At 44.2% G+C, this 11809-nt stretch overlaps 1 protein-coding gene across 24 annotated transcripts in view; it reads right to left on the bottom strand.

Moving 5' to 3' along the window:
- Window positions 1-4203: 4203 nt before the first annotated feature.
- Window positions 4204-11809, bottom strand: part of Ank3 (ankyrin 3) — a 484298-nt gene continuing 476692 nt past the window's right edge. For all 24 annotated transcript variants that reach the window (XM_021205641.2, XM_021205642.2, XM_021205643.2 and 21 more), the window contains one exon: window positions 4204-7781. The gene's annotated coding sequence lies outside the window, so the exon portion shown is untranslated. The remainder of the gene's footprint in view (window positions 7782-11809) is intronic.

Below are 11809 nucleotides of genomic sequence, written 5' to 3'. Positions count from 1 at the left end.
GGGTCAGGGAGCTTTGGAGAGGGCCACTCTGAGGAGCTGACATCTGGAGGTTGAATCAAAGTTCCCATGTGGCGGGGATAGTGAATTCAAACAGGGTGGGATACCTTGAACGAACTTGTAAAGAAAGCTACTGTATCTGGGACCCTGTTGCATACAAACAGCATAGCAGAATCAGGACTGAACTGGATCATAAATCGCATGTAATTCTTTTTCATGGAAGACTTGCGGTTTAGAATCAAAGGACCAGGCAAAGCAAACAATGTGCTTCATCTTGCAACAGAAAGACTGTTGATTGGCGTTCTGTTTGATTCAGCTCCTTGTTTTAAAACAGGCAGGCAACGTAGGTGTCTCACATGGAAACCAATCGGCAGCCTGTTTACATGATCACTGGTCTAAGGTGTAGTAGGAGAAAGGAGCGAGATGTCATGAAGGGCGGCCAGAGAGGTTTGCAGGAGGGAACATACGTAAGTAGTGATCAGTTCTCACAGTTACAGAATTAAACGTGAGTAAAACTGAACTGATCCTTCAAGAGAGTTCCACTATGTGAACTCCTGCAAGGGGTGACGTAGTGTGCTGGGGCAGGGGCATGAGCACCTTCTCTGACTGACTGAGAGAACTGGACATTACGTGAGGTGTAAGGTGACAGGCATCCTTTTGATGCTGTACAGTACTACACTGGCCTTAGTTGACTGGAAGTTTCTCTGACTCAGAAAGTAGTTGGCTTACAGAGGGTCACCAGCCTCAGAGTGTGTGATTCATTGCACATAAAAAAAAGTCGTTTAAGGGCTGAAGAGATGGTTCAGTTGTGTGGTGGTTTGTATATGCTCAGCACTATTTTTGTGTATGCTATGGCACTATTAGAAGGTATGACTTTGTTGGAGTAGGTGTGGCCCCATTGGAGTGGGTGTGGCCCTGTTGGAGTGTCACTGTAGGTGTGGGCTTTTTTTTTTTTTTTTTTTTTTAACATTTTATTATTATTATTTTCTTTATTTACATTTCAAATGCTATCCCGAAAGTTCCCTATACCCCACNCCCNCCCCTGCTCCNCTACCCACCCACTCCCANTACTTGGCCCTGGCCTTCCCNTGTGCTGGGTCATATAAAGTTTACAAGACCAAGGGGCCTCTCTTCCCAACGATGGCCGACCAGGCCATCTTCTGCTACATATGCAGCTAGAGACTTGAGCTCAGGGGGTACTGGTTAGTTCATATTGTTGTTGCACCTACAGGGTTGCAGCCCCCTACCCTCATCCTAGCTGCCTGGAAGACAGTCTTCCACTAGCAGTCTTCATATGAAGATGCAGAACTCTCAGCTCCTCCTACCTGATTGCTGCCATGCTCCCACCTTGATGATAATGGGCTGAACCTCTGAACCCATAAGCCAGCCCCAATGAAATGTTGTCCTTATAAAGAGTTGTATTTGGGGGTGGGGGTGGGGGTTGGAGAGATGGCTCAGCGGTTAAGAGCACTGACGGCTCTTCCAAAGGTCCTGAGTTCAAATCCCAGCAACCACATGGTGGCTCACAACCATCCGTAACAAGATCTGGTGCCCTCTTCTGGAGTGTCTGAAGAAAGCTACAGTGTACTTACATATAATAAATAAATAAGTAAATGAATAAGTCTTTAAAAAAATAAAAAAAGAGTTGTATTAGTCATGGTGTCTGTTCACAGCAGTAAAACCCTAACTAAGACAATTGGTAAAGTGCTAAGGACCCAAGTTCTATTCCTTATTTCAGTTTCTCTTTCCCAGTAAAACATGCCTGTCACTCAATATGTTCAAGCCCCACCACTTTCTCTCAGCTGGGCAGAATGCATACAGTTGGGAGTTGTGCTGTGCGAATGTTTATATGTATAGATATTTATGTGTCTAGCTCCTTCCCTGTTCATGAGGAACAAAGAAACTAAAACCTATCAAGAGGATGTATAACTGGCTTGTGAGGATGTTCATTTGGTATTCTCAAGTTTCCAGTGGGGTTTTTTTTTTTTCCCTCTGTAACTACAGCAGAGGCTTTAAAGCGAGGTTAGAGTTATGTGGGTCTTGATGGATGGGAGAAAAACATTGCAGTGCGTTTAACTGTTTACACCTAGATTTTGTGTCCTGGGATGTAAGACGGGCTTGTGTTCTTGGAGTGAGTTAAATAACTTTTTTTTTTTTTTTTTTTTTTTTTTTTGGTTTTTCGAGACAGGGTTTCTCTGTGCTCTGTGTAGCCCTGGCTGTCCTAGATCTCACTTTGTAGACCAGGCTGGCCTTACATTCAGAAATCCGCCTGCCTCTGCCTCCCGAGTGCTGGGATTAAAGGCGTGTGCCACCACACCCGTCGAGTTAAATAACTTTAAAAATGCTTTTAAGTTTACACTGAAATGCTCTTTGTAAGTCTTTTTCAATCCCACTTCATTCTGATTAGCGAGTGTGGCTTGAAAGAACAGCTCCAAGGCTACAGGGCCAAGCGCTACCTCACACTGCCTTCCCCTTTATCCAGCATGCACCAGGCATGGGTGGCTGAAGATGGGTTTTCATGTTTTCTAGGGTTTATATTTCATGACGTTTCCAGCATGCACCAGGCTGGGTGGCTGAAGATGGGTTTTCATGTTTTCTAGGGTTTATATTTCATGACGTTTCTGTCCTCTCCACCTTGAAGGTTGTGGGAAGGGAAGTGATGCTTCCCATTCTCAGATGGGCCGCTGGGTAACGGTGCTCACCGGAAGTGGGGGTAAGACAGGCTTGGAAAACCGAATGGTAGGGTAGGCCTTTCTTTTCTTGTTGACCCGTTTCTTCATTCCATCATGGGATAATGATGGAGATGCTGAGCTTGCTCAAAAGGAGGACTTTAAAAAATGGAAGCAGGACAGCCTCAATTTACCTTCCTTTCCTTCTACCACGGTAAGTGGAGACCGGGAATGGAAATGGATAAAATAGGTTGGGTTTTAGAAGAAACAGGAGAAAGGGGGGTGGAGATGGAGGGGTGGATAAGCCAAACACATGCCAGAAATGGCATGTTCACATCTCAGATTTTAAAGGGAATTCAGATTTTTTTTTTTAATGTAAAAGCTCGCTCTATCCATCCATCCGTCTATCCATCTAGTTTGTTTCTTCCAAATGTTGCCCTTCAGTTCAAACTTCATGTAGTCCAAATACCTCTGCAGGTTAACAGCGGCCCAAAGAAGTCCCGGATGCAATTTCTGGACCCTTTGTTGCTTAGCAACCCGGCAAGCACTTAGCGATGTCAAGTAAGGGGTAGTCAGGCTGTTGCGGGTTTCAGGATGTATGCTGCACTTCACAGCCTATTTTCTTGGTGAGGAAGGACACCCACTTTAGTGTCAGTTACAGTGTCAGGAGGTACAGGTATGGGTAGGCACTGCACTATGAGTGTCCTTCCTTCAAGGACCACACAGTTTTTTCCGAGGACTAGTCTCCAGAAAGCCCAAAAGGTCATCCTCCATCTCGGTGCTGTGCTACAATTTAAGAGAACAGCAAAGTGGTTCCCTGGTGGGCCCAGAGAAAAGGCTCCAGCTGTTCTTGCTTCTCCTGTGTATCCCTTCATCCTTGCTTCTCATTACCCTCAGGATCCTATGAACATGTTAACACCTGCTCTGCCATGGAACAGGTGAGATCTACCAGAACGACCTACAGAGAGGAACGAAGTGTTGACCCAGGAAGCATGGGGAATAGAAGATTCAGGGCTCTTTTGTAAGAGTACAGGCATGCAACTGTAAGGGATGTTAAATGTCATTTTCTCTCTTGAACCACCTAGCACTTGATTCTATTAAATAAACAAGTGTGCTGGGGATACAGCTTGCTTACATTAACAGGTATGAAACCTCGGGTTCTACCCACAGCACTGGATAAACTGCGTGCAGTGGTTTTCTATAACGGAGCATTCAGGAGGTAGAAGCAATAGACTCAGAAGTTCAAAGCCATCTTTGGCTACACAGCAAGTTCAAGGCCAGCCTGGGCTCCTTAAGACTCTGTCTTTGAATGAACGAACTAATGAATGAATGAATGAATGGTTATCTGGCTTGTCAGTATCCACTCTGTAATTTTTGTTTTAGGGAACGGGGAACCAATAAAAATAGACACACCAGGCCTTTTGTCTCTTAATAAATGAACTTTTAAAAAAAAATGTGCCTTAGATACCAACCTTGGAAATGTTGACCCTTCAGTGATTCAACCATCTCTTCATGCCCCAAAAGCAATGCCACCTGGTTAGGAAATGGTATACCTTTTCATATGCCAGTTGCCTGGCCAACAAATACCCAGATCCCCCTGGACGAGGCACGAAGTTCTACAGTTGCTGTTCCTGTGGCTTTTTTCTGGGCTCCTCATGGTCAAATGTGAGCGGGAGGCTTTGAAGAAAGTCAAGCAAACCACTTTTCCATCGATGTTTATTAACCATGGAGAGAAACCTCCATTGTATGGCGCCCCAAGGTGACGCTAAGAAGAACATGGTGGGATGCTGGGATACCAGCGTGAGAGAGCCAGCTCTGCTGCTTGAGTGGCCAGTAAAGAGAGTCCCTTCTAGAAGCAACCCTTTCATGTTAACAAATCGGTAAAAATGTAAAAAGGAGAAGTGGTAAATCTCAGGATTTTATCAGTCACAGTTCTCTCTCTCTCTTTACAAAAATGTCAAAGAAAAATCTTAATACATTTGAATGAGCTGGCAGGTCAGACTCTACTAGAAATACAAACATTATGTCTCGTTTCGGTGTGGTATATACAGAAGTTAGAGGTGTAAATAAAATCTATCGTACTTCAGAGACTTCTGGGTAAAGTCATGGCTTTGGTGTCATCCAAACCCCTCAACCTGTTCCTGAAGTCACATTTCCAGGCATGTAACATAACCCCATTTCCCCTAATGAGTTTCTAGATCTGAATAATCTCTAGCAAGGCCAGAGGGTCTGGCATTCATAGCTCTTAAATGATACATTAACATCCTTACATTCTGTGGTTAGTTATGTAGCAGCTTTGGGGACTTTTTAAAAAAAAAACCTTTCAGGCATGGCAGCTTGTCCTTTAGATATTTCTGATTGGCAGGGGGTGGGGGTGTAGATACAGACATCATGCAAATGACATGCAAATGTACTCTCCGCCTCTTTGTTTATTTAAAGCACTTCTCTGGACCTAATGGGCTCTTCTCTGTCACTTGTCTTCTGCCTGGTGTTCTGGAGACTATTCATCCCATGGGACAGGCAATAACAGCCTTGAATGATATTAAGCACTCATTAATACTATATGGGGCCTGTTACATCAAAGATAGTACCTAACTCACACAGTGGTGTAAGGACTGAGTCAATGAATGGAATGTATTTAGAATCTTATAGTGTGGACTTGAAGTGTAGGGATGCTGACAGATACCACCCCTCACGTGCCATGCCTGGCTGTGGGCTGTGGGTAAAAGTTGAGTCGAAGGCATGACATCTTTGAACTCTGAGTTATGAAATCAGGGGGCCCCAAACTCCAAGTGCCTATCAGGGTTAGGTAAGAAATAAATAAGGCTAGGATGATGGGGATCACCAATGTAGCTGGAGAGAGCAGAGGTCACACCTACAGCATCTTCTGGAACAGCCGTCTGCTGTTGCCAGAGGTTGCATCTCAAGAGAGGTCCTGTTCAGTGTGGTGGCCTTACAGCCCCCTCCAAGTCAACAGGGCAGAAAGCTCGGAAGGTCAAGGCCAGCTTGGACCTGCTAGTGAGGCCCTGTCTCAGAACTATCCAGGGGATGCCGGGGGTACTGCTTAGTGGTAGTTCACGTCTTTTAGCACGCATGATGACCAGTACCAAAATAAACTGGTAAAATAATAAAAAAAAAAAATCTCGAGTTATTAGTAAAATTTCTCAATCTGTAAGCTCTGACGACAGATGTCAGTTAAGAAACTAAGCAGACATTTTGAGACCGTCTCAAGAACAGGGATGACAAGACCCCCAAACTAATGACACAAAACCTCAACCAATGCTTCCTGGGGGAAAAAAATAGATGCTCCCTGGGAACAGCATAACTTCTTGACACATTGACCATATAAATCCCAACTACTTCTATGGGGCAGAAGAGCCTAAATAGATGAAGATTACTTCATCTTTAAATTCTCAGCTCCCCCACAAAATGCACAGAGTTTATGCAAGGTGGGTGTTTTCGGGAGAGAGTGGAACGTTCCAGAGTATGGCTTTAGTGACCGGAGGCACAGACAGGGCCCCTGTGATTAGGGGATTAGACAGCTAGGTTCTGCCAGAGGATACAAGGACACTGTAGAACCCAAGTAGGTGAAGAGTTGAACACAGTTTATTTTATATGCTTAAATAATCGACTAGGTTATCCAGCGTCTGCTTTTCTTATACATCTCATTTAGAGCTAGGTGTCTGTGGAGGTGGATTTCAAGTTAAGATAGTGAACGAAGGAACCTCACCAAACCCAAAGAAAAGTGCTCTAAACACGCGGCAGCCCCGCTAACCTAGTGGGGACACTGCTGGGGTAGTTACTAGTGATTGGCTTGAAAGGGGTCTACATCTCAGAGCCAGTACACAATACAGCGATCTATTTTTTTTTGTCCTTTTTTTTTTTTTTTTTTTTTTTTTTTAACAGTGCGCTTCTATCCTGCTAGATATGGGTTTCCGGTCAGTCCATTTGTTTAAATGCCCACAACTGGGGCCTCTTGTGAGCACCATCCACTTCTATAGTGGCAAGCATTTCCCCCCTGTAAGCACTAACAGCGCCCCTCCCCCCACCCCCAAGCAAACTACTGTATAGTTGTATTTTTTTTTTCCATTTTTGGTCATTTCATTGAAAAATTGGCAATAGCAATAAATATTAGATGAAGGGCTTTGTGTTTACAGATAAAATCTCCCGTGTTGCAGGAGACTGTAGTGTTTGCAAAATTGGAAAAGGTTTAATCAAAATAAGGTGATATGCATGCATCAAAATATTAATATTCTGAAGAAAAAAAATTTTTTTTCACAGAACTACAGAATTCCTCATTTGGGGAATTATTTAAATTTGCAGCAGGTTTTTTTTTTCCTTTTTTAAAGATTTGCAATTTTTTTTTAAAATCAAGCTAGCAGTTTTGCGTGTACAAACATCATAATTGCTAATATACAAGAATCAGTGAGAGAGTCCTGTGAGCGCCGGATCCCCATCTTTGTCCAGGGTGAAGTCACTTGGGACGCCCATCCTTGGATGCATTTGTGATATCTTTGTGTTCCATGAGGCAGGTGCCTTATAATTCTTTATTGTAGTTTCTTCTGTTAGAATTTACAGTGTTATTATTTACAGCAAAACTATTGATTTTTTATTATTATTATTTTTTCTTTAAAAAAAAAAAAAAAAGAAACAAACAGTGTTTATACCCTGACAGTTAGTTTGGGTCCGAGAAAAATAAGGCGAGCTGTTGTGGATTTAGTAATTTTAGTGTGTCTTCTTGATTTGATCGTTCCATCCTCTGCTGCACCTCCTCCTGGGTGACACAGGTGTTATTTTGCCTGTCTTAATTGAAAATGACACTAAATTACTTGAGACCGGGGTCTGAAGAACATGGCTTCCTGTATCGTACACTGCACTTGCTCAGTGCTCATGTCCGTGCCGGGAATGAACGTGAGTTTCCATGCTTTGTAGATTGGCTCATGCTAAATGAAAGAAAAAAAATGTGATTTTCGCTTTCCTTCTGTGTTAAAAAAAAAAAGTCATGTCACTGACATGTGGAAGCAGCCGACCCACACTCCGCTCTTAGAGGTGACTATTTTCCTTCCTGCTGATCTCTGCTGAGTTTCTCAATACTGGCAGTACGACCACGTGGTCCTGCAGAGAGGGAAGCAAATAGTAGGTGGTGAGTTTAGTGTTCATTGTCTGCTTTTTACTTTATTTTTATCTTTTTTTTGGAGACAGGGTCTCTTGTAGCCCACGATGGCCTTGAACTGGCTGTGTAACCTTGGATGACCTTCAACCCTGATCACCTTGCCTCTGCCACAGTAACTAGGGTCTGTGGGGCTGGGGTCTAAAACCTGGGATCCCTGCATACTGGGCAAGTATTTCACTAACTGAGACACGGCTCTGGCCTTCTATATATAAAAGCAGAACTGGCCAAGGACGTCTTTGCTCTTCACTGTCAAGGGCTCAGAGACTGAGGACCCTCGCTCGACTTGTTAATAGGGCGTTCTTGGAAAGTACCTCAGGGGACCAGGCCCTGGGGGATCCAAGAAAACGTCCAGAAATGAGCACTATTGGCCAGTGATTCTGGGAGTATCACACCACCTTCCTGAGCTTGTGGCTTTCAAGGATGAGTTGGGGAGTATCCCGTCCCTGCAACTGGGACAATACAGGGCTCCTCAGGACTCAGGCTGTTTGTAGCCCCTTGGTCTGTACCCCAAGAAGACAAGTTTTGCCCCCTGCTCTCCTCGCTTCATAAGAGTCTCGCCTTCTCCTTCAGGTCCGGAAGCTGACGGACCAGAATTCCACCTCGAGGCAGGAATAATGATTATAAGAAAGGAAAAAAAAAAAACAAAACCCAAACCTGTTTAGTCACAGCCAAGTCTTTCCTGAAGCTCACAGAGAACCTTTAGAACCCTGCTTATGCCAGGGGCAGGGACTGAGGCGTCCTAGTGACCTTCAGGTTGTTTATTCAGACATGTTTCTTCCTCTTTGGATGGATCACCCAGGTCACCCCTACCCTGGTTAAACAACCTGGAACCGTTCGCTCTTCCCCTGGTCTCCTGTTACGGGTCTGACTCTCTGTGTGTGTGTGTGTGTGTGTGTGTGTGTGTGTGTGTGTGTGTGTGTTTAAACCACTGACCTCCCTGCCCCAGGTCACCAGAGACCGAAGCCAAGAACACCAAAGTACCCACTCCTCTGAGATTTCAACACTTGTGCTCCTCCAAGGACAGAAAGTGACTCACTTCAGTAGATCCAATTACAGAGGGTGGGCAAACCCTGTCAATCAGGATTTTCACACCTTGGTTGCTGTCACTAAGTCCAAACCTTCCAGGCACCAGGCTGCTTAGGTGGCTCAATCTTGGTCACCTTCCCCATTCTGGGTGAACTCGAAGCAGTATCATCTAAACTTGCCCTTGAGTCTCCCAGTTTCCTTGGGATGTGAGATTTTAACCCACCTCTTCTATGACAAGTTTAATAAGGTCTAGTAAGTTTCTACAAATGTGAGACAGGATGGGTGAACTCTCACCCATTTCTTTACATTTTCTAATAACCAAGCTAATGTCCCAAGTTAATTTTGTATTATAAAACAAAACAAAGCCTGTCTCTTCTCAATATAAGCCGATATTGACTTTCTAGACAAAGTAGGTAGTTTTTACAGCTTTTTTTAAATATAAAGATTTATTTATTATATCTAATAAATTATATCTAAGTACACTGTAGCTGTCTTCAGACAGCACCAGACAGGGTGTCAGATCTCATGATCAGCCACCATGTGGTTGCTGGGATTTGAACTCAGGACTTTCAGAAGAGCAGTCAGCTGAGCCATCTCTCCAGCCCCATTTTTTTTTACAGCTTTTTAAAATTGGATTAATTATATCCTGCTATTTTTAAAAAGCAGTAGTCACCCTTCAAATCTTTCTTGTTCTTAGGTGGCCAGAATGTTGGTCCCAACCCCATGGGTTTAACAATGCTAAACAAAACATTTCCTACCAAGAACAGCATTGCAGAGAGGACCTGGACCTTGGCTAAGCAACTGCTAGAAAACGACCTGAGGTGAGACCGCCCTCTGATGGACGGGATGTTGTGGACAGGCTCAACGATGACATTTCAGAAATGGAATCTGGAGCTCTGGGAACACAGCTAACAGAAAGAACTTAAGAAACCTGTGGGCTAGGCATGGGCTTCAGAAAGTAAAAAGTGAGAGTGTAGAAAGAGTACCACAGATACTCTCATACTAATTCATTGTCACTTTAAGAAACATGTTTAATGATTCTTACAGAACACGGCTCCAGATCCAGCAAAGGCTCAGGTGCTGACCTGAGAGTCAGTTTAGAGTCCTATGGAAGTACTCAGGTCTTTTTGTTTGTTTGTTTGCTTGCTTTTCATTTTGTTTTGAGCCCAGTACACACTGGAGGTTTTACCTCCTCACATCTACTGAAGTCACATTCTCTCCTGGTTCTCAAACTTTATGGCTGTACAATATGATTTAATGAGCCCCGGTGTCCAGTCCACGCCATGCCCACAGGGGCCAGTGATGAAAACATCAACCACTGCCACGCTAACTCTTTAGTTCTAGTGTTCGATCAATCCACAGTGCCAACGATGGGTCCTGGGGACATGCTTCCCAAAGCTTAATGTGTACACAGACAAGTGGAGTGGCCTACACACATGGCTTCTGGTTTTATAGGTCAAGGGTAAACCTAGACATTCGTTTCTAAGACTTTGATACTGCTGCCACCGTTTACCTCTAGTCCTACTTTGAAAATGAAGACTGCATACCCCAGGGAGTGGCACTATTGGGAGGTGTGGTCTTGTTAGAAAAAGTGTGTCACTGTGCGGGTGGGCTCTGAGACCCCACTCTTAACCACATGGGAGCCAGACTTCTCCTATTTGCCTTTGGAACAAGAGGTAGAACTCCCAGCTCCTCCTGCATCATGCCTGCCTGAATGCTGCCTTGATGATCATGGACTGCATCTCTGAACCTGTAAGCCAGCCCCAATTAAATGTTGTCCTTATAAGAGTTGCCTTGGTACCAGGAGAGCTAGGGCTATACAGAGGAAACCCTGTCTCGAAAAAGAGTTGCCTTGGTCATGGTGTCTGTTCACAGCGGTAAAACCATAACTAAGATGACACAGGATAGCAAATTATCTTTTGCTGCTCCCGAATCTGTATTTACGTAGACTTCCTTCTCTAATCAACATGTATGGAATTTCTCAAACTCCTTTTAAATTCTGGCTCCTTGAAAGTGTAGACCCTAGACTCTAAAGATCCTCTTTTGTACATCACCCCTCCCCTGAGGGACTCCATGGGGTCTTGCTGTGCACACAGGGAACGCTGCCCTGTTCTTCTGTTCATGCCCCTCCCATGTCCCCTCCCCTTCTGGGTTAGTTGGACTACAGACTGTAAGTCATCACAATTTATTCCCTTAATATATAGAGACATTTCATAAGTTCTGTAACTCTAAAGAACTCTAGAGAATACAGCATATCTGTGCATAGCTATGTGCACACCACAATGTATGTATGGAGGTCAGAGGACAACTTGTGGTAGTTGGTTGTGTCCTTCTACCATGTGGGTCCCAGAGATTCAACTCAGGTATCTTAGTTACTACTTTTAAATTGCTGTGCTGAGACTCCACAACCAATGCAATTTATAGAAGAAAGAGTCCGTTGGGGGTTTACGGTTTTAGAGGATGAGCCCCAAACTATCACACCAAGGAGGACAGGAACAGGAAGAGGTAAGCTCTCAGGCAGGCAGAGAACTTACATTTCAGTCCACAAGCATGAGGCAGAGGTGGGGGGAGGGGGAGGGGGAGAGGATGGTGAGGGCTTTTGAAACCTCAAAGCCCACACCCCCACTGGCACACTTCCTCCAACAAGGCCACACCTCCTAGTCCTTCCCAAACAGTTCAATCAATTGTGGAACCAAGTATTCAAATACGGGCCTACAGGGCCATTCTCACTCAAACCACTCCATCAGGCTTGGTGGCAAGCACAGTCACGGGTGGAGCCATCTTGCTAGCCTGATTTCTTTTTTAAAAGGAGTAATTTTCATTACAAAATGAAACTATAATCAAAAATTAAGGTTGAATTTTCCTTTAATTTTAGTTTTGTTTTTCTTTTCTTGTCTTTTCTCCTCCCTCCCTCCTCCTCCTCCTCCTCCTCCTCCTCCTCCTC

Source organism: Mus pahari, chromosome 9, assembly GCF_900095145.1.
Source record: "Mus pahari chromosome 9, PAHARI_EIJ_v1.1, whole genome shotgun sequence".
NCBI classification, from domain to species: Eukaryota; Metazoa; Chordata; class Mammalia; order Rodentia; family Muridae; genus Mus; species Mus pahari.
The sequence above is the reverse complement of the archived record's forward strand: the minus strand, read 5'-3'. Positions and strand labels throughout refer to the sequence as shown.